The sequence below is a fragment of the Stegostoma tigrinum genome, chromosome 2 (genome assembly GCF_030684315.1).
Source record: "Stegostoma tigrinum isolate sSteTig4 chromosome 2, sSteTig4.hap1, whole genome shotgun sequence".
NCBI classification, from domain to species: Eukaryota; Metazoa; Chordata; class Chondrichthyes; order Orectolobiformes; family Stegostomatidae; genus Stegostoma; species Stegostoma tigrinum.
Genome location: NC_081355.1, coordinates 150,154,175 through 150,177,352, shown reverse-complemented (window position 1 = coordinate 150,177,352; position 23,178 = coordinate 150,154,175). Strand labels below are relative to the sequence as shown.

The window sequence follows — 23,178 nt, the reverse complement described above, 5'->3', positions numbered from 1 at the left end:
TTCTTGAGAACTCCTCCTGAGATTTTCTCGAGGACTCCTCTTGGGATTTTCTAGTGTGCTAATGTGAGATTTCCTTGAGGGCTACCTTTGGTTCTCAGGGGCACTTTTTTCATAGATATTGACGTCTTTAGTAGTTGATGCAGTCAAGTAATAAATACTTTGTTTTTGTGTTGATATGTGAGTGCATTTGGATTTGCATAGAAATAGAATTGGAATCAACATCCTCAATAGTTATCACTGCTGCATTAAACTTAAAGGCATATCACAGAATTTCCTAGACACCTCAATTTAAATTGTTAATTTGGCAAAAGATGATAGGCATGAATTAGTAACAAAAATATTTTTTAAATAACTGACGTACTCAATATACAACTGGCCATCACCACAAACACAATTTTTCACAGACAGGTAAGGCCACAGCTAAATGGCAGCATGTTTTTCTCTAACATGTACCTCAAGTGGTTAACATTATTTGAGATGTTTTGATGTGATAACATTAAAGTAAAAATCCTAATGAAATAGAACTCTGTTATGATTCCAGATGATGGTTTGTTGAGTCATTAGATTCTGGAATCTGGCTTGTTTGATCATAATTTTGATTTTTGCAGTTGGTTACTATGGTGGCTGGTCATTAAAATATATGTACGTTGAGCTGCAAACAATCTCGAACAGAAAAGAAGAAAATGTTTGGAACCTTTCAATAGATAGAGGATTCTATTGCAATTAGTAGAGAAATGGTGCTCAGAAAACTGTTGGGATTGAAAATGTATAAATCCTGAGGGCCTGATAATCTACATCCCAGAGTACTTAAGGAAGTGGCTTAAGAAATAGTGGATGTATTTGTGGCCATCATCCAGGATTCTATAGACTCTGGAACAGTACCTGCACATTGGAGGATAGGTAATGGCACTCCAAAATTCAAAAAAGGGAGGTAGAGAGAAAACAAGGAATTAGAGACCAGTAAGCTGAACATCTTTAGTAGGGAAAATTCTTAAATCCATTATGAAGAACTTTAAAGCAGAGCATTTAGAAAGCAGTGGCAGAATCAAACAGTCAGCATGGATTTATGAAGGAGAAGTTATGCGTGACAAGTCTGTTGAAATTCTATGAAGATGTAATTAGTAAAGTCAACAAGGGACTGCCATTTGTTGTGATATATTTGGACTTCCAGAAAACATTTGACAAAGCCCCGTCTAAGAGATCATTGTGCAAAATTAAAGTACGTGAGATTGCGGGAAATGTGTTGAGATGGACAAGAAACTGGTTGGCAGAGAGGAAACAAAGAGTAGGAATTAATGAGTTCTTTTCAAATTGGCATACAGTAACTGGTGGGGTGCCACAGGAATTGGTGCTGGGACCCCAGCTATTGGCAGTATATATTAATGATTTGGTTGCGGGGATAACATGTAACAACTCCAAGTTTGCAGAAGATACCAAGTTGGGTGGGAGGATGAACTGTAACAAGGATGCAGAGATCCTTCAGCATGATCTGGAAAGGTTGGCTGAGTGGGCATTTCAATGACACACACAGTATAATTTGGATGAGTGTGAGGTTATTCACTTTGGAAGCAAAAACAAGAAGCCAGCTTACTACCTGAATGGCTATACATTGGGAGAGGTGAGTGTGCAACAGGACCTGGGTGTCCTTGAACACCAGTTGCTGAAGGTAAGCATGCAGCTGCAGCAGGCGGTAAAGAAGGCAAATGGTACGTTGGGCTTCATTGTGAGAAGTTTTGAGTACAGGAATGGGATGTGTTGTTACAGTTATACAGGGCCTTGAATATTGTGTGCAATTTTGGTCTCCTTTTCTGAGGAAGGATGCTCTTGCTCTCGAGGGAGTACAGTGAAGGTTTACTAGGCTGATTCCAGGGCTAGCGGGACTGAAATATGAGGAGTAATTGACTAGGTTAGGATTGTTTTTGCTGGAGTTCAGATGAATGAGTGGGGATTTCATAGACACTTATAACAGGGTAGATGCAGGGAGGATGTTCCTGGTGCTTGTGTGTCCAGAACCAGGGGTCACGGTCTGAGGATTCAGGGTACAGCATTTAGGACGGAGATGAGGGGACATTTCATCACCCAAAGAGCGGTGAGCATGTAGAATTTATTGCCACAGGAAGTAGTTGATACCAAAACATTGAATGTAGTCAAGACATGGCTAGATATAGCATTTGGGACAAATGGGATCAAAGGTAATGGGGAGAAAGCAGAAAAGGCTATTGAGTTGAACGATCAACCATGATCGTGATGAATGGTGGAGCAGGCTCAAAGTGCCGAACGGCCTCGTCCTGCTACTATCTTCTATGTTTTTATGAACATTGTGTCAGTTGGATAACTTAATATAGAACAGTTGACATAAACATTTTTCTGTGTTGCTCAGTTAATGGAAGAATATTGGCCCACAAGGATACCATTAAAGCTGTAAGCATATTAAATTACAGTTTTGGTTCTATATCCATTTGCAACTAGCTTTCCCCAAGATGAGTGGCAGTACAGAATGCAACAGCCTGGAGTTAAAACTGTGCTGCTATCTGAATGACATCCCGAGACATACTTCTTGAAGATTTCAGACATCTCTTGAAACCCAGGAGTTAAAGTGGAGCCACGCAGAAAAACTTCACAAATGATTTAAGGTTACATGTGTATACACTGCCTTCCACACTATTGCTGCATGTCTTTCCTATATTGCTCAAATAGCAGCCTGCTTCTCTCACTATAAGGCTATCAGCAGCATATGTGAGAAAAAAATGGCCATAATTGGAGGAGCAGCTCCTCCCCCAATTTGGACAGTCTCCTTTTGTTCACCAGGACCCCCTCAGTTTGTGATTGAATTTTCCTGGGTGTTTTGGGGACATGCAACAGCAAATTTGACTACGCTCCACATGTTTTGAGTGATTCTCACACAATTGATTCTGACATGCTCAAGTACAGGCACCAGTCATATCAAAGTGTAAGTAAGTAAATGCACCACAACTAAACACAAACATTACATCAGTCTAACCAAGACAAGAATGGGAATCCTTTTCTGTAAATGCATATACTTCCATTGACTGCAGCAGAGCAATTTTTCCCCTTCATGTTGATAATCAGTTTAGTTTGGCACCATTCAAGGGCAAACTTTTTGTGGCGCCAGATGATGTAACTTTCATATAAATCAACTAAAGATTTTACTTTTAAAACCTTGGAGCTCTACGATAAGATTGAAGTACAGTAAAATAAATTAGTTTTCGGACCTAACTAAAATAACACTAATATATTTGTTAAAGTTAGATCATTTTGGTTTAATGACAATTGTTGCAACCCCAGCAACATTTGATGGAAAATTGGTTGTAGGGGTATTAAAATAAGGACAGTATTCTTACTTCTCTATTTGTGCAGTCTTTCTGTTAAAGCACCCACTTTAACTTCTGGGTTTAAAGAGGAGTGTGAAGTCTTCAAAATGTATGTCTGGTGACATAATTCAGACAGCAGTGTAATTTAACTCCAGTGCATGAGAGTTGTATACAGTAACTATCTTCTCAGGGAATGGGTGCAGAGCCATACACAGTAAATAAATATTCTACTATAGTTTTAATGTTGCCTTTGTGGGCCAGGATGAGCAGGATTGCTGGCCAATGCCCCTCCATCATCCAAGCAACCCATAAATATCCTATTTATCTCAACTGATCTATTCTAAATTCTTCAATTGGCGCAGTTTTCATTGCATTAGCGTCCTCTAGTTGTTGAAATGTTCAAAATACTCTTTTTCTCAACCCTCTCTTCCCTTCTAGTGCTACACTCCCTCACCTCCCCAGCTTTGCCAACCTTGGTAGGATTTTGGTAAGCACTGAGTTGCTGCCATGTTTGCCTGTGTATTTTAGAATCATGTAGAACAGGAGGAAGCCATTCAGCCCTTCATACCTGTTTCGGTTCAATAAAAAAGCTGTCCAGTTAAAAATCTACTTACCTACTCCTTGCGAATAGCCCTGCACTTTTTCTTCTATTTCAAATATAAATCCAATTCCCTCCGAAAGCTGCTATTGATTCTGTTTGCAGCAGCCAGTCAGGATTTCAAGAGGTCATGTGGAAGTGGGCAGGCATTTTATTCTCAGTCTTTGTAGGGTCCACTTTGCCCATCAGAGACAACCCTGAGAAGATACAAGTCCCTTCCTTCCTGTGTGTCCATATTCCAATCTGCCCTCATATCCCATCACACTTCTCCCTAAGGTAAGCAAAGCTTTCCCAGCCAATGCTGCCTTGATTTACTTCACTCCAGATTGATTGCTATCTTCCTTATAGGCTGCCTAAGGTATTGACAGCATCAGCTACCAATCTCTGATGCTGCCAGGACTGTTAGTCCAGAAGATGTGACCTCCTTCCCAGTAAAGGATGTAAATATCCTTCTCAACCTGTTCATGCCACCTGCAGCATTTTATTACTGCAAAACAGAGCTTTTCTTTGCTGGTCAGCCTCTGACTTTTTAGTCAGGGGCACGGAAGAGCTCCCCCACCCATGATAATTTTCAGCACATTGATTCTGAACTGAAGGAAGATTGAAATCTGTAGGCTTATGTACCTTTGAAAGTAGAGGGGATAGAGGAAGAACAAGGGGGATATTATGAGTAGAGTTGAACAGGTTAGATTTAGATTTGCTGGAGTTTTCAAAAATGAATAGGATCCCTACAGTGTGGAAACAGGCCCTTCAGCCCAACAAGTCCACACCGAACCTCGGAGCATCAGACAGTTGCCCGAGGCTGGGATTGAACCCGGGTCCCTGGTGCTGTGAGGCAGCGTTGCTAGCCACCGTGCCGCCTGTTAATGTTAATCTTATTATAACGAGTAAGATCTTGAGGGGTTTGGGTAGGGAGAATATTTAAAAAAAAGTTTCCCCTTCTGAGAAAGACGTCTGAAACATGGATGAAGAAATATTTTTTCTCGCTCAAAGGGCCATTTGTATGTGAAATTTTCTTGCCCAGCTGGTAGTGGAGTCTGGGCCTTTAAATATATTCAAGGTTTGATGGACAAGGGAGTTGACGGCTATAGGGTGCGGACAGAAAATGGAACTGTAATCACAAGCAGATCGACCATGATCTTATTGAATGGTAGAGCAGACCCAAGGAGCCAAATGGCGGACTCCCGCTCCTAAGTCCTGTGATCCTTTGACAGGGTTGGGTAAAGGTTGGGAGAGATTAGATAACAAAAGTGTCATTGAGCAAAAATGAAAAAGAGAATGGTAATGGTTGTAGTAGAGAAACAAAATAATTGTCCAGAGTGAACCTGAATGGCAGAATGTTGAGCAGCTCACCCTGGAAGCAAAAACACAAAGCAGGGTTTGGACCAACATTTTGGGAGGGAAAACATGTATCTAATTGGGACAGAGTTCATAATCTGCAATCTTTGAACTCAATGTTGCGTGCAGGATGGCTGTAAAATGCCTAAGTAGAAGAATTTGTACTGAGATTCATTGGAACAGTGCACAAGGCTAAGGACAGAAATGTGAGCATGGATTAAAGTGGAAAACAACTAGAAACTTCGGGCATACGTGCTAACTGAGCAGAAGTGCTCTGCAAAGTAGTCACCCACCTTGTGTTTCGTCCTCCCCTAAAGATGTTACTGGATTTTGAGCAGTGATAATAGATTAGAGAAGTACTAAAGTACAGTTCTAATGAGCTACATGAAAGGATTGTTTGGGGCCTCGTATAGTGAAATTAGAGAGGATGAAAGGACAGGTGTTACACTTGTGATGGTTTCGTGGAATGGTGCCATGTGGAGACAATAATGTATTAGAGTAATTAAGGAGTGGGCCACGGTATTGTCAAGGGATGATTCCTTTAGAGTGGTGATTTGGGACAAGAGAAGATATATTTGGTGGTGGCATATTGCAGGACGTACTGAAAATGCAGAAGATAATCCTTTGAATGTGGAGTTTTTGTATGGTAGATTGGTACAAATTCGTTAAGGTAGCTGTGGGAATCAGCAAGCTTATCACGTATAGAATCATTGAATCATAGAATCATTACTGCGTGGAAACGAGCCGTTTGGCCCAACAAGTCCACACCAATGCTCAGAGCATCCCACCCAGACTCATCCCCCCCATAACACACCCAGTCTACACATCCCTGAACACTATGGGCAATTTAGCATGGCCAATCCACCTACCCTGCACATCATTGGACCGTGGGAGGAAACTGGAGCACCTGGAGGAAACCCATGCAGACACAGGGAGAAAGTGCAAACTCCGACAGTCACCTGAGGGCGGAATCAAACCCAGGCCCCTGGCGCTGTGAGGCAGCAGTGCTAACCACTGGGCCACCTTGCCACCCATATACTGTGATGTGTCCTCTCCAAAACCAGGAGAAGTCTATCCCTTGGAATGGAGACATAGGAGTGAGGGAGGGAAGGGATGCATTGGATATGGACTATATGAAGATGAATGAAGGGTGGAGTTTGGAAGCTAAATTTTAAAAAGTTTTCCAGCTCCAGCCAAAAGTAGGAAATGGAAATTGATGCAGTCATCTATAGTTGTTCACAGTCCACCCCATTTCAAAGATCTTTAGTGTTGTGACAAGAGCTTTAAGCAGTGCCGCAGATATCCTCCCATTAACACCATTCCACCGCTACCCCACCACCATCTTTTTAAGCAGCGCTCCCTACCCCCACATGTGGTCTTGATGAAGGGTAATACCCGAAACGTTGACTGCTCATTTCCTCCAGATGCTACCTGGCCTGCAGCATTCTTCCAGACTTCTCTTTATCTGCTCCAGATGATGTCTAATTAGTGTCCATTGTTTAATAACAATGAACATAGAACATAGAACTTTACAGCACAGTACAGGCCCTTCGGCCCTCGATGTTGTGCCGCCCTGTCATACCGATCTCAAGCCCATCTAACCTACACTATTCCATGTACGTCCATATGCTTATCCAATGACGACTTAAATGTACCTAAAGTTGGCGAATCTACTACCGTTGCAGGCAAAGCGTTCCATTCCCTTACTACTCTCTGAGTAAAGAACTACCTCTGACATCTGGCTTATATCTTTCACCCCTCAATTTAAAGCTATTGCTGTAATAATTGATATGATTTCTACATCAATCCCATCTTGTCACCTCCACTCCCAAGACCTGATTTGAGTGACAAACTTTAATCACAATGAGAAAAGCATGATTTTAAGGAGTGAACTGAACTAATTTTATCTTTAACCTAAAGGTAACAAGGAAGTTCTTCCCACATTTGATGCCAAGATTGAGTGAAAGTAATATGTTTGGGTTTAAACCAGACACTCTCTCTTGTATTGGAATGAGATGAATACTGAATGACCTTTTCATCTTCCTACTTTTTAACAATATTCTGTTTTTTTTAATGAACTGTAAAGCATCAAAACTTGGATCTGGCAAGTCTGGTTGTTTGAATAATCCGGATGTTGAACAGATCATTTGGCAAAAATCCCAAATGCTATCTTAAGGGTTCCAGTGCTTCAGACTATCGAAATCTTAGTGCATTTTGTTTTTCATTTAGCATGAGATTATTGCTTCATTGGTGATTCAGACTGTAATGGAGTTTGCTAACAAGCCATAAATCTGGCTCAAGTAAGATTTTTTAAGCTCATATTGCTCAGTGTTTTCCTTTCTTTCCATGCGTCAGGAATGCACAGTTTTGTAATGTCTAGTTTCAAATGCTGGAGGATGAACTGTCAGAGGAACTGGCAGATGCAGGTACAGTTACAACATTGAAAAGACATTTGGACAGGTACGTGAATAGTAAAGGTTTAGAGGTATATGGACCAAACGCGGGTAATTGAGACTAGTTTAGTTCAGTTTGGAGTTGGACTGAAGGGTCTGTTTCCATCCTCTATGACTTTACAGTTATACTTCCCGGAGCTTGGACGTTGAGAATTGCAGTAATTGTTTGGTGATTTGGTCTCTTCAGCCTGCTCCACAGTAAAATAAGAACTTAACTCCACTTTCCAGCCAGCTTTCCCATAATCCTCACTCACTTGACAATAATAAATCTGCCCAACTGAGCCTGGAATAAATTTAGTGATCCAGACTCCACTGCTCACTAAGAAGAGAATTCCAAACAATAAAATTCACTGAGAGAATAGATTTCTCTTCATCTTTTGTTCTAAAAAGAGACTCAAAAGGGAAATCAACTCGATTAATTGATTTGTTATTGTCACGTGTACAGATACAGTGGATGTGTTGTTTTGTGTGGTATATGTGCAGATCATACCATACAAAGTGCATCAGGTTGCAGAACAGAGTGCAGAATACAGTGTTGGAGCTGCAGAGAAGGTGCTAGAGAGATATCAGAATTAACATTTGAGAGGTCAGTTCAAAAGTCTGGTAATGGGCGAAGAAGCTGTTCTTGAATTTATTCGTACGTGTATTCAAACTTTTATATCTTCTGCCCGATGGATGAGGGTGGAAGAGAGTATAATCGAAGAGGGGTCTTTAATTATGTTGGTTGCTTTCCTGAGGCTGTGGGAAGTATAGGTGGAGTCAGTGGATGAAACACTGGTTTGCATGATGGACTAGGCAGTGTTCATGATTGTCTGCCATTTCTTGGGGTCTTGGGAAGAGCATTTGCCATAAAACACTGAGATGCATCCAAATAGGATGCTTTTCATGGTGCACCTTTAAAAATTGGTAAGAGTTCTTGTAAACATGCCGAATTTCCTTAGCCTCTTTGAGAAGTAGAGACATTATTATGCTTTCTTGACCACCGTGTTGACATGAGTGGATAAGGACATATTGGTGATCGTCACTCCCAAGAGCTTGGTGCTCTTGACCATTTCCAACCCAGCACCACTGATACTGACAGGTTCATGCCTTCCACTCTGCTTCCTGAAGTTAATGACCAGCTCCTTCATATTGCTGACTTTGATGGAAAGGTTGTTGCCTTCATATCATGCTCCTCAGCACTCAATTGCTTTTCTGAATTCTGTTTCATCAAATCTCAAACAACGACCTACAACGGTGATGTCGTCAGCAAACTGTAAATGGAGTTGGGGCAGAATTTGGCCACACGGTCGTGTGTGTATTAGGAGAATAATAGGAGGCGGAGTACGCAGTCTTGCTGGGCACCAGTCTTGAGGATTATTGTGGAGGAGGTGTTATTGCCTATTCTTGCTGATTGCAACCCATGGGTCAGGACGTCAAGAATTCACTACAGAGAGAGGAGCCTAAACCCAGGTCTCAGAATTTAGAGATGAGTTTTTTTGAAATTACGGTGTTGAGGGCGGAACTGTAGTTAATAACTGGATAACTGACATAGGTATTTTTGTTATCCAGATGTTCCAGGAATGAGTGTAGGGCTAGAGAAATGACATCTGCTGTGTCTCTGTTGCACTGGTAGGCGAATTGCAAAGGATCGAGATAGTTTGGTAGGCTGGAGTTGATGTGAGCCATAACTAACCTGTTGAAGTACTTCATAATTATGGAGGTCATATCCACTGGGAGGTAATCAGTGAGGATGCTACATGATTTTTCTTTGGCACTGGGATGATGGTGGTCTTGAAGCAGATGGGGTCTTCAAATCGTAGTAAAGAAAATTTAAAGATGTCTGTGAATACTCCTGCTAGCTGGTCCACAGTGAGTGAAGTTGCAAGGGTCTTGTCTGCCAGCTAGAGACCTGGCAAGAAATGCCCTACTGTCTTTTCCTGGAAAGACCTTGCCAATCTAATGATTATCAGGCAGTTGCAAGGCCAGCAGTCTAAAATCATATTCTGAGCCCAGAAATCCCACCTGACCAATCAGAGGCCACCTGCTCTTGAGCTTAGCATTTTCCATTTAAAATACAGTGAAATTAAAACATTGAATGACCCTCAAATGCCCAGTTGTGCTTAGCCGGCTTTTAAGAATAACAGATATCAGACAGCAAGTTTATAACAAACAGAAATTAACAATTTATTATTAATACTATAACTTTAGCAGAAAAAAACACACAAGGTAATCCAATTAAAGCCTATGATTTAAATCCAATCTTCTTTAATCATAACCCCCACTGACACACAGACGGATACCATTGAGGATTAAATTACAAAGTAAATAAGAGTTGTAATTTGCTCGTTCAGTAAGTGTTTCAATGGTGAATATTAGGTCTTTATGGAATCCTCGCATGACGTTTTATTTTATAGCACATGGGATTGGGTCTTGCTTGATTTCCAGAGTTACCGGTCAATGCAAACAGCTTCCAGCAGGCTCGAAGGGATATTCACTTATTTCTTATAAACTGGGACTCTCTTCTCAGCACATCCAATAATTCTTTAATTAAACATAAAACTAGAGAGAGTAACTCAAACACAACTTCCCAATCCAGCAGCTTCTGAGCATGCAGCCTTCTGCCCAAATAAAACCAGTTCAATCTATGGTTTTGCCTTCTTTTTCAACGTTCTTTGTGTTTAGCTGGCTGGACTGGCTTCTCCTTCATTGACCAATGCAATATCTAACCAGTTGCTAGTCCTTGACCATAACACATCCTGGTGTTGGAACATACGTATTCCTGGAACGGTAATCAACCTGCACTTATCTTTCTAAGCCAGCTTCCATATGCAAACATCAATTTATTTGTTCTGTTTTTTTCAAAAGAAGCTGGTGTTCAAAATTCGATTCACAACTTTAACTCGCAGTTCCAAGCAAAAATGAGAAAAATAAAGAAAAAACGATGGTAGTCTTAACGCAGAACATAGTCCAGTTACGGGTACGTGTGTGGGGAGATTTCACAGGTTGGGAGTCGCAATGAGATGGGGATAGAGCAGTTGAAAGCAAGGGCAAGACATGACTCCCAGTGGTCAAGCCTCTACTCAATGTCCTGACCTTGATCAGGCACTGTCTTTGATCAATGGTTCTCCCCAGTTCTCTGAAGTCACAGGCACTCAGCAGATTATGGAAGCCGCATTGTAACAAGCACCTACTGCATTTGGGTTAATGCAGTGATGCAAGCTGAGACCCTTAAATGGTGAGCAATTGGCTCTTTCATTGAAAATAACTCCGGTAGAGGTAGGAATGTGGCAAATTGAAGCCGCCACAAATTTATTTAGTTAAGTGTCCTTTCCACCTCCAAGCTCACCATTGACAAGAGCAAAAGATTTTTCCCATAATTTTAAACTGTCCCCTAGTTCAGAATTCCCCATGAGAGGAAATATTCAGGACCCCTCAGAAATCTACATGATTTTTTTACATATGCCATTCTTCTAACTAGCAGTAAGTATAGGCCTAATCTGCCTAATTTCTCCTCATAAATTATTCCCAGGAATCAAACAAGAGACCTCTCTGGACTGCTTTCAATGCAAGAATGCTGTTCCCTCAGCCAAAATTGTATACATTACTCCAGGTAAGATCTCACCCATGCCCTACATATTTGTAGCAAGATTTACTTACTTTTAGAACCAGTCCCCTTGAAATTCATCCTTTATTTGTCTTCCTAAATACTTGCTGTACCTGCAGCATTCCATATTCCCAACCTATTTAAATAATATACTGCACTTCCATCCTTCCTGCCAAAATGGACAAATTCGCATTTTCCCGCCTTGTATACCATTTGCCAAATTTTTGCCCACTTACATAACCTATCTATATTCTTTTGAAGGCTGTTTGTATCCTCAACATAACATGCTTTCCTAACTTAGAGATTGCAAGAACTGCAGATGCTGGAGTCAGAGATGATTTCTGAAGAAGGGCCCTGACCCGAAACATCAACTTTCCTGCTCCTTTGATGCTGCTTGGCCTGCTGTGTTCCTCCAGCTCCACACTCTGTTATCTATGCTTTCCTAACTGACATGTCCTTCAACTTTTTCTGTTGATTCGTGACATGTTGCTGTCGCTGGCTAGGCCAGCATTTATTGCCTGTCCATAAGTGCCAGTTGGGGATCCGCGTTCTCTAACCAGAGCAGGCTATGTGGTGTAGATGCACCCATAATGTTGTTAATGAGATTATGTTGGGGGTGCAAGAGAGGTCATTTACTCTGGACCTCAGACAATAGCTGTACATTATGCTAGACAAGCCCTATTGCTGCAAGTTTGAAATGAAGCCAATAAAGTTCTACCTTAATGGAACACCCAGTCAGAATACAGAGACTTCTCATGAGGTTTAATAGGCTGCTTCAACATTAACAAGGTTATTAACATGGCTGTTGAGCACATCTGAGATTGACAAAAATGGTTGTGATTTCGAAGCAATCTGACAGCACCCTTTGGCTGCCTTAATGCCGTATGGAGCCAAATGATATACTGTTTGATCCAACGTATTATTTTGTGGTAAGTCTGCTTCTTTTCAGTATGATGTTCAAAGCTGGAAACTTGTTGGATGCCTCAGTGGTACATGTGCTTGTACATGTTCGCTGTAGATTGGAATGTTCAAGCGAAAGTTATAACTACTCAAAGGAAGACGTACAATTGTATGGCAAGAACCAGCTTTAAACCTGTACGTTGTAGAGGTCACATGTTTGACCTAAAACTGTTTTAAAAGGTTGGAAAGAGAAGGTAAGATATAATCATGAATACCTCTCAGAATTTGTAAATACACTGCCACAGTTTTCAATCAGTGATATTTTAAATTTAATTTGGGAACTTAGGTCCTAAAGTAAAGGAAAATTGCATTTTAGTTTTCAGTTCTCTCAAAATATATTTTCATTGAAACGAATATATTCATGTTTTTAAAGCGAGAAAATCATTTTTAACTGTGAGTTAAAAAGACTATTTATAAGAAGCCATGTGATTTTTAGCTAAATGATGAACAGCCACCTGGGGAGATAATAGCTGAAGTATTTGCTGATGAGGTTTTACAACCCATAGAGAAAGGGCTCAGAGCACGTTAATCAAAAAGAAGAGGTCAATTATAGAAGGAGTGCTGTTAGCATTCTCAATGTAGTCAGCACGGGGTAGGAGTCCTGAAGCACTAGAAGTTGTAGAGTCATACAGATGTAGAATCCAGAAACAGACCCTTCGGTCCAATTCGTCCATGCCAACCAGACATTCCACATTTCATGTCCCATTTACCAGCCCAGGTGCCAAATAAATGTTGTAATTGCACCAGCCTCCATCACCACCTCTGGCAGCTCTTTCCATAAATGCACTGCCCTGCGTGAAAATGTTTCCCCTTCAGTCCTTATTAAATCTTACCCCTCTCACCTTTAACCTATGCCCTCTGATTTTGAACTTCCCTACCCTGGGGAAAAGACCTTGACTATTCAGCTTATCTAGGCCTCTCCTGATTTTATAAACTTCTATAAGGTTACCCCTTATCCTCTGATACTCCAGGGAAAAAAGCTACAGCATATTCAGCATCTCCTTATTGCTGAAACCTTTCAACCCTGGCAATATCCTTGTAAATCTTTTCTGAATGCTTTCAAGTTTCAAAACATCTTTCCTACAGCAAGGAGACCAGAATTGGATGCAGCAACCAAAAGTCTCCAAACCAGTGTCCTGTACAGCCACAACATGACCTCCCAACTCCTACACTCAATGTGCTGACCAATAAAGGCAAGCATACCAAACACTGCCTTCAAAAAAAATTCTACCTGCAACTCCCCTTCCAAGGAACTATGAACCTGCACCCCAAGGTCCCTTTGTTCGGCAAAAGTCCCTGTGAACCTACCATTAAGTGCATAAGTCCTGCCCTGATTTGCCCTACCAAAATACAAACCTCACATTTATCTAGATTAAACTTCATTCTCCACTCCTCGACCCATTTGCCCATCGGATCAAGACTCCATTATTGTCTGTATTAGCCTTTTACACTATCCACTACACCACTAATTTTGGTGTCATTTGCAAACTTACAATGGAAAGAAATCTCTGGAAAGCTAAAGAGAGAAGGTTATGGAGGTGTCAGAGAGGAAGACATCATACAAGACTGTTGAAAACATGAGTTTAAGGAATTCATGTTGAAAAGTAATAGTGAGTTAGGTTAGCAGCCATTTTTAAAGGTTTCAAGGAGAGGCGTTAATTGAAGAGCGAATTGAGCAATTAACATTATATTTCAAAAGAGGAAACTAATTGTAGCCATTCCAATTGGACGAGAAGCTTTAGCTTAGACATATTTGATGCTGTTTCCGACGTTTGTGTGACGATAAGGTTATTACTGAGGTGAAGGGGATAAGTTGTTCCTTCTGGTGTTTGGAATGAAATTGTTAAATAGCTCTTGTGTAGTATAGTATAACTTATGTTTTTTTTCCTTTGAATACTAAACTGGAATGACCTTCTATTAAAGTACATTGGCAGCTCTTGTGAATAAAAATGTAGAAACATAGAAGATAGCAGCAGGACAAGGCCATTCGGTCCCTTGAACATGCTCTGCCATTCTTCACAATTGTGGCTGATCTTTCAACTCAGTAGCCTAATCCTGCTTTCTCCCCTTAACCTTCAATCTCATTTGCCCCAAATGCTATATCTAGCTGCCTTTTGAATACATCCAATGTTTTGGCATCAACTATTTCCTGTGGTAATGAATTCCACTCGCTGACCACTCTTTGGGTAAAGAAATGTCTCCTCATCTCTGTCCCAAATGGTCTACCCTGAATCGTCATACTGTGACCCTTGGTTCAGGACGCACTCCCCATTGAGAGCATCCTCCCTGCATCTATCCTTTCTAGTCCTTTTAGAATGTTATCAGTCTCTATGAGATCCCTCCTCATTCACCTGAGTTCCAATGAAAACAATCCTAACCTAGTTAATCGCTCATCATATGTCAGTCCTGCCATCCCCGGAATTTGCCTGTTATACCTCTGCTGTGCTCCCTCGAGAGCAGGAGCATCCTTCTGCAGAAAGGAGACTTGCTCTTCAAGTATATTTCCACTTTGCTTTGAAATTTGCCATTAAATTGGCTTTCTCCTTTCCAGTTCTTCATAATTCATTATACAAAGGTCCCATCACTGCTTCGTTTTTCCGCCAGTTATTTAAAATCTTCCTCCTCTGGTTACCAGTTCACCAGACAGTAGATACTGGAACTCTGCATATAATTTATTAAATACAACCAACATCAATACAGTAAAGCAGAGGTGCTTACACCAGTACTCATAGCCTTCTCTATTGCTGTCTGTCCATTGCTCCAACATATTCTTCCACAACATTCAATCTAAGGAATTCCTGATTTAGTCACATATAGAACCTGGCCAGATGCATATTGTTTTCTGACTATTATGTGATTAAAGGTGAAGCCATATAACCCAATTTCTTTTCTTCTACAATCTTATAGGTTTTCAAAATCAACTGTTATATTCCCTAATGACTAATTTTTGATCTTATCTCATCTTTTCTCTCATTCATTTTTAACCTTGGCAAAGTCCTGCATTTATGAGCCCTGCTCCTTGACCTGGTTTTTCTAATAGCATCAAATTTTCAAAAAATAGTAAAGTATTGTCATTGAAAAGTGCTGTTCCGATTTTAAAAACTTTGTTTGACCATTCTAAATGGTGTTTAAAAATCAATAACAAAAGCATCCAGTACTTCCATGCTATCACATGAAGGTGTTACTTTGCAAAACCATTAATAAAAAATACAGAATGTAACTCCTTGTACCTTTCTTCAGTAGGCGATCCATTGCAGGTTGATTGTACTGTGGCCCATGTTTAGTATGGTTATCTTGACTCTTTCTTTAGCGCAAGACAACCTAGAATAAGGTTAGGTTAGATTACCTACAGTGTGGAAACAGGCTGTTTGGCCCAACAAGTCCACACTGCCCCTTGAAGCATCCCACCCAGACCAATTCTCCTATAACCCACACACCCCTGAACATTATGGGCAATTTAGCATGGCCGATCCACCTAATTTACACATCTTTGGACTGTGGGGGGGAAACCGGAGCACCCGGAGGAAACCCATGCAGACACGGGGAGAAAATGCAAACTCCACACGGACTGTCGCCTGAAGCTGGAATTGAACCCAAGTCCCTGGTGCTGTGAGGCTGCAATGCTAACCACTGAGCCACCGTAAATGAGGAAGTTCAGCGCCGGGTGTTAGACTCTCCAGATCTCGCTCTGTAAAGAAAGCCTGAAGTTCCAGTAGAGGAAGGCAATGGAGGGAGATGAAGAGGGTCAGCAATTATTGCCCATCCCTTGAGAAACTGGTGGCCAGCTGCATCCTTGAACCACTGCCATTTCAAGTAGGTTAACCCAAAATGCAATTTGGTGAAGATCCAAGATTTTTACCTAACAACACTGAAGGAACAATAAATAGACAATATACTTCCAAGTCAGGATGAAAATTGGCTTGGAAGGGAACTTGCAGGTGATGATGTTCCCAAGTATCTGCTGCACTAATCCTTCTAAATGGTCATGATTGTGGATTTCAAAGGTGTTATCTAAGGAACTTTGGTGAATTTCTTCAGTGCACCCTGTAGGTCTTCTTTACTGCTGCTTTGATGGAGGCACTGTATGTTTGTGGATATCATGCCAATTAACTTGGATGGTGTCAAGCTTCTTGAGTGTTGTTGGAACTCCACTCATCCATATGAATGAGGATTATTATGTCACACTCCTGACATGTCCCTTGTAGTTGGTGGATAGGCTGTGGGGTTTCAGGATGATGTGGGCTAGTAGAAGAGTTAGCAGTGAGGAATAGAATATTATCAAGAACCTAGGTTATCTTGTGCTTCTTCCAGCTGTTGATAGCATCAGATTCAGCAATGGTAATGCTGTTGATGTCAAGGAATGATGGTTAGATTCTCTGCTGCTGGAGCTGGTCATTGACTGCCACTTGTAAGTCCACACCTAGATATTGTCCAGGTCTTGCTGCAGTTGGACATGGACTACTTCATTCTCTGAGGATTCTTGAATGTTGTTTGTGCAATCATCAATGAACATCCCCAATTTTGACCTTATGACATTGATGAAGTAGCTGCTGAGATATCATAGAGCTGAGATGGCTAATCTTCAACAGCCCTGACCACTTCCCTTTGTGCCAGGTTTGACTCAAATAATTAATCTTGGCTGATCATCAATTGCAATGTTATCTCCCCGCGCTTTGCATGTATCATGCTGTCAATGATTTTTGAAAATTTAAGCAATCTCAGTCTTGAACATGTTCAATGATTGAATGTTCTCAGCCTTCTGGGCTAGAGAACTCCAAATATTAACCACCCCGAGTGAAGATGTTTCTCTCTATCATAGTCTTAAATGGTTTGCCTTTTATTCTGAGACTGTCACGCCTGAGGTTTTAGAACCCATAGGCAGGGGAAACATCTCTCCTGCATCTACTCTGTCTTTTCATAATTTTGTAAATTTCTTGAGATCACCTCTCATTCTTTCTAACTCATGCCAGCCCAGAGAGAATATCAGTTCAGTCTGCTCAATCTTTCCTCATCAGACAGCCCACCTTCCAGGAATCAGCCTTTCACTCTAAAGCAAAAGCAAGTATGTCCTTCCTTACACAAAGTGACCAGAATAATCCAGGTGCAGTATCACTAGTATGCTGTATTATTAAAGTAAGACTTCTTTGCTTCTGCACTGTAATCCTTATACAATAAAAGTTAACATGCCATTTCAAATTGCTTGTTGCACCTGCATTGCTGGATTGTAGTGACTTATGAAGAAAGAGACCCAAGTCCTTTTAGATATCAGGACTTTTACAATTTCTTATCATTTTAAAAAAAAACACACCACTTTCATTCCTTCTCTCAAAAGGATTTCCCTCCACAATCTTTTACTTGAAAGGAAATGTGTACTTGCGTGAGTGAAAATTTGCCAGTAGTTTTGTGAATGTATATCAGTTATGGTTGAATGAGATTTTGGCAATTAATTTATTCACTAATTGCACTAATTTCTGTTCCTCCTATTTTAAAGTAGTTTTTAACCCATTTCATATTTCATAATTCAAATAGATTTTAACATCTGTGAACTACAGTACTTAGAATACTGCAGTTTTCAAAGTTGGTGTTCGTAGCAATTCCTGTTAACCCTGTTAAAATAACACAGATGCTCTCTTAGCAGAATGACAGTGCTTCTTTCATAAAAATGCACTTTTTTTTCTTTAATAGCTGAATTTGCCTGAGTAGCTTTGTGCTAAACTATGATTATGAGATAAGACAAAAAATCCTAATTAAAAGTTAGAGAACAATAATGAAACTTGTAATTGTTTAAGGGTTTTCAACTCTGTAAGTAGTGCAACTACTTTTATTTCTTTACTGTATCCAGGAATTGTACCTGGGTACTTGTACTTAAGATGTCGCCATAAGAAGGCAGACATTGTAAAAGTTTTTCGCCATATATGACAATAAAAGGATTTTGGATATTTGAGGTTGTAACTGTTGTTGAGTGTTTGGTCTGAGGAATGTGAACTAGAGACTGGACCTTCATGCAGGCTGCCTATTCCTAAAATAAAACCTGCTATGCATCCAACCTTTTATGTTGCCTTTTGTTTAATTATTGGTGATGGGCAGTACAGCCCAAGTTCAACATTGTTAAAACTTTTTGCCTGCGTGTTTGTACTTCCAGTAAGTTTCACACTGTAATCGATGGGTGAGGGAAGAAGAAATCTGTGCTGTTTCTCTATTTTCAAAAAGAAATTAGTTATGTTTCATGCTGTCGTTAGTGCAGAGAAGGTTAATGCATATTCAGTGGAAAGCGAGTGAGTTAAAATGATCCCTGTCTAGACATGATGAAGCATAAAGGTGGAGCCTGTTGAAGTTGCTTAAAGCCTGTCAGTATAGGCTGAAGCAGGCTATTTTCTTAGACAGAGCTCCTTTGAGAGTTAAATCTCCTTTCTTAAAACCAACTTTAACAAGTAACTTTTGCACTTCTCTTAAAAAAGGGAAGGAACATGTTTACGTAAGTACTCAGATGTATTTTAACTTAGCTTCATTTCTATAATGTAATAGCTGGCTAGTTATTTGATTAAGAGTTTCAGTTTGTGAATGGAAACAGTTACTACGTGATTTGATTCCCTTATTTCAAAGATTTAAATAATATCTTTGAACAGTTGTGGATTGAGGCCCCATCATGGATTTGAGGAAATAGCCTATTATTGGTACAACTTTGCATAACTAAGCAAGCATTTCCTTAGTTGAGACTTTAAACCATGGCCTGTATTTTTTTTCAGCATTTAAGAAATCATATGCCACTATTTGAAGCGGAGCGGAGAGCTAATTTCACGTGTCCTAGCTAATGTTTCCACCTCAAACAATGCTACCACAGAAACATTATGTAGCTGTTTGTCTTATTTTCTGTTTACAGGACTTTGTTGTGTGAATTCTCTGCTACATGTGATAAGATCACTTGTAAAATCCAAGTTTTTTGACTGTTACCTGCTGCCAATGTAATAATTCAGAGTAGCAAGACATTTTAAATTTGGCATTTTATGTCATTCCAACAGCTAGTCTGTAAAATGTAACCACTATTGATTGTCATATATGGTCCTCCAGAGAAGGAAATCAGCCAATCTTACCAGGTCTGGCTTAATGTGACTGCAAATCCACAGCAATGTGTTTGACTCTTAACTATCCTCTGAGCAATAAATGCAGTCTAGTCAGCAATGCTGGCATCCCATGAACAAATATTTAAAAATGCAAAGTTTGCAAGGGATTGTCACAGAATCATAGAACTGTTACAGCGTGGGGGACGGCATTCAGTGCGTCGTGTGTTCAGTCCGTCATGCCTACACCAAACCAAATGGAACATCATCACGATAAACATTTCAGTTGCATGTATGTGTTTATTTTACTCATCCAAAAAGACTTAAAAACCAATAGAACAAGGACTTATTATCTTTTTGAGAGGGCATTTGTGTAGTTTTATGGGACATTTTATGTTTCTGTAAAGTGCTTTGCAGCAAATTAAAAGCAGCAGTATACTTTGACAGTCAGGATCTGATCTATACCAAACCCAAGTGGTGCAGAACTCAAAAGGAGGCGATTTCTCATGTAACTTTCAACTGATAGACATATAAGTCTGTACACATGCTTCTAGATATGTAGAAGGTGCCATTCTGATGAGTCAAATTGGTATCAAAAGTGTGCAGGAGCCAGGCAATAAGAATAAGCTGTTTTCTGGCAGAAGCAATTACCAGTCTTTTAGTTGTCTGAAAGTCGATGTGAAAATAACACATCTACTGCATTACTCGCAGTGTTGGAAGTGGACTCATTTTGTTAGTAATTTACTTATACAGTTGTATGATTATTCAAATGATGAGTGATTATTTATGCTTTTATGAGACAAACATAGAACATTACAGCACAGTACAGGCCCTTTGGCCCTCGATGTTGTGCTGACCTGTCATACTGAGCTGAAGCCCATCTAACCTACACTATTCCATGTACGTCCATATGCTTATCCAATGACGACTTAAATGTACCTAAAGTTGGCGAATCTACTACAGTTGCAGGCAAAGCATTCTATTCCCTTACTATATCCCTGATCTTAACATCAGTCGCATCCTTCTCTGTGAATGCCGATAAAAAGTACTCATTAAGGATCGCTCCAACTTCCTGTGGCTCTGTGCATAACTTCCTCTTTTGTCCTTTAGGGGGCCTACTCTTTCCTTTGTTAACCTCTTTCTTTTAATACATGCATTAAAAGCCTTGGGATTCTCCTTGACCCTGTTTGCTAAAGACATTTCATGGTTCCTATTAACGTTCCTAATACTGCACTTCAGTTCCTTGCTCATTTCTCCATACTCAAGAGCTTTGACAGTTTGTAGCTGACCTAAACCTACTGTATGCTTCCTTTTTTCTTTTGACTAAGTTTACAATTTCCTTTGTCATCCATGATTCCTGGATTCTGCCATTCCTATCTTTCAGTTTTGCAGAGACATGCATGTCCTACACTTTAAAGCAACTGGTCTTTAAAAGCCTCTCACTTGCCAGACATAGATTTGCCCTCAAATAACTGCCCCCAATCCCTATTCCCCAGTTCTACCCTAATCTGGATGTAATTAGCTCTTGCCCAATTAAACATCGTCACCCAAGGGCTACTCTTGTCCTTGTCTAGGATTACTCGAGATCTTATGGAGTTATGGTCATGTCAGGTTCGTTTTCAGAGACCCTCACAGGCTTGATGTAATAACAAGATACTGGCCTGGCTACAAAAACACAATCCTTCATTATTAAGCAACTACTAGCCTTACAGGATTGCTGTACACAACCTGGCACAGAGTGCCGAGTTCCATAAGCGATTCTCCCCGAACAGCGGGCAGTCCCCGCTTTTTATATTCTATGTATGAATTGACTAATACAAAAAACCAATTACTACATTCGGAACCTAAAGAGAACAGGATACAGTATTAGAGATAATGGGAACTGCAGATGCCGGAGAATCCAAGACAACAAAGTGCGAAGCTGGATGAACACAGTAGGCCAAGCAGCATCTCAGGAGCACAAAAGCTGACGTTTTGGGCCTAGACCCTTCATCAGGAAAGGGGGATGGGGAGATGTGATGTTATTATTCCTTATCTTTTCAACTCTCATTTTGCGGAGAAATACAAAATCACCTTTTGGTAAAATGGTTGAAATGCATTTTGCTTCTGTAAATAAAAATGGACTGACACCTTTGTGTATACATTTCTGTAATGATTTCGGGAAATTACAAAATTAAGACTATTATTAGGAGTCAGAAACTATAATAAGGGATTTTAGGATCTAATAATTCCTCAAAAAAAAATATAAAGAGAGGATAAAATGTGAGCCCATTTCTTTGGGAAGCTGTTGCACTCATTCCAAAATGTCAAATATGTAGACACATTGGACTTAATTTGCCCAGTCTCTGAATGATAGTAGAGGTAAGTTAGTTGGGAAAATAAGGCAAGCTCAGAAAAAATGAGATTCTAGAGGAAAAACATTGAAGGCTTAAACAGTGCAATGAGAATCTTGCTAGTGGGCGATGAGAGGTCTATTTGTATGTATTAACATCTCATTATTACTTCTTCTCACCTAATTAAAGTGCAATTTACTATTCTCCCACGTGGCAGAGAGACAAGACAGCGGCAATTCCTGACATGAAAATCGGGCTGCTCCAGCTCGCCACTTACTCCTCTGGGCAGCAGCCCCAGACACCTCAAGACAGCTACATGGTTAGAGTTAGGTGTTCCTTATCAATAGAGTCTGGGGGTGGACCATGATCAGCCCTGCAGGTTCATTGCAACCAGAGAAGCAAGTAATGATTAAATCAGTCAACAGCTACACAGATCAGAAGTGTGGTCACTGATCATTGGGACTTCCCTTGCCAATGGGCCAGGAGAGTGGGCCACAGTCAATCCTGACCAATGACAAGGTGTTAAACAATGCTAGATTGAATGGAAAGAGTAGCACTTCCTTAGACAGGGTTCAAACATGTTTTGACGCTAAAGATGTATAACCTGAGTAGCTTGATTCTTGTAGCAGTGTTTACAATGATAGTTGATCAGGCAGGCAAAAATGTGAAGTGGCAATATTTATGAATCTGAGCTTCTATTTGCTACAAGATGTCACCTGTGCCGTGTATGTGCTCCTAAAAGCTTTTCTCCTGTTGATTCCATCCCATTACATGCTCTGTGAAGGACTATTCATGGCTGACAGTGATTGCCTGGTACATATCTGGGCTTTAAATATGCTATGGATGATGAAAATCCCAGAAAGTTCCTGCAGCAGTGAGTACATTTGCTGCTGGTGAGCACAAGCACTAGAAGCGTGGTGCATATACAATGAAGAGACTTGCAGAAAATTACATGAGATTACACATTAGAACTCACAAAGAAACCCTCTCTGTGAAGCTCCCTGAAATTGACAAAGAGCCAATTTTTGGTAAAATTCAGCCCCTGGATACTTATTTCTCTCGTTAATATGTTTCATTAATCTGTATAACATTATGCAGTTCTACATGCTCTTTTTAGAGAATTGTGAAGGTAATCATTGACATCTGAATGAATTTCAATGTCTGTTCAGAACACTCCAAAAGAGAATCATATTTCTAGTACTATATTTGGGAGTTATTAAGTTAAATGTCAAGTTCTGCAGATCAGTGCACTATAGGTAAACAGACAATTTGTCATGTTCATCAAAAACAACATATTGTACAATCTGCCTAAAAAATGCTTGGAAATTCATCTATGCCTGACAATTTATTTTCTTGCTTACCATAAATATGACTTGTTGAAGTTTACCAGCCCTTCCAGGATGGAATTTTGTGAGTGGTACAACCAGTGTCTTCCCACAGATAAGCTATTTTGGTAGTGAGAGAAAGGTGGTAGATGTGGGGAGCCGATGGCTAAGTGGTATTATCGCTGCACAAAGAAC

At 40.3% G+C, this 23,178-nt stretch overlaps 1 protein-coding gene across 5 annotated transcripts in view; it reads left to right on the top strand.

The window, feature by feature from the left end:
• The window catches only part of gjc2 (gap junction protein gamma 2), a 191,929-nt gene that overhangs the window by 144,415 nt on the left and 24,336 nt on the right, over positions 1-23,178 (top strand). Inside the window, exon 1 of one of the 5 annotated variants that reach the window (XM_048563413.2) lies at positions 18,652-18,742. The exons of the other annotated variants lie outside the window; for them this stretch is intronic. The gene's annotated coding sequence lies outside the window, so the exon portion shown is untranslated. Of the gene's footprint in view, positions 1-18,651; positions 18,743-23,178 lie in introns of those variants that run through there. 5 annotated transcript variants of the gene reach the window in all.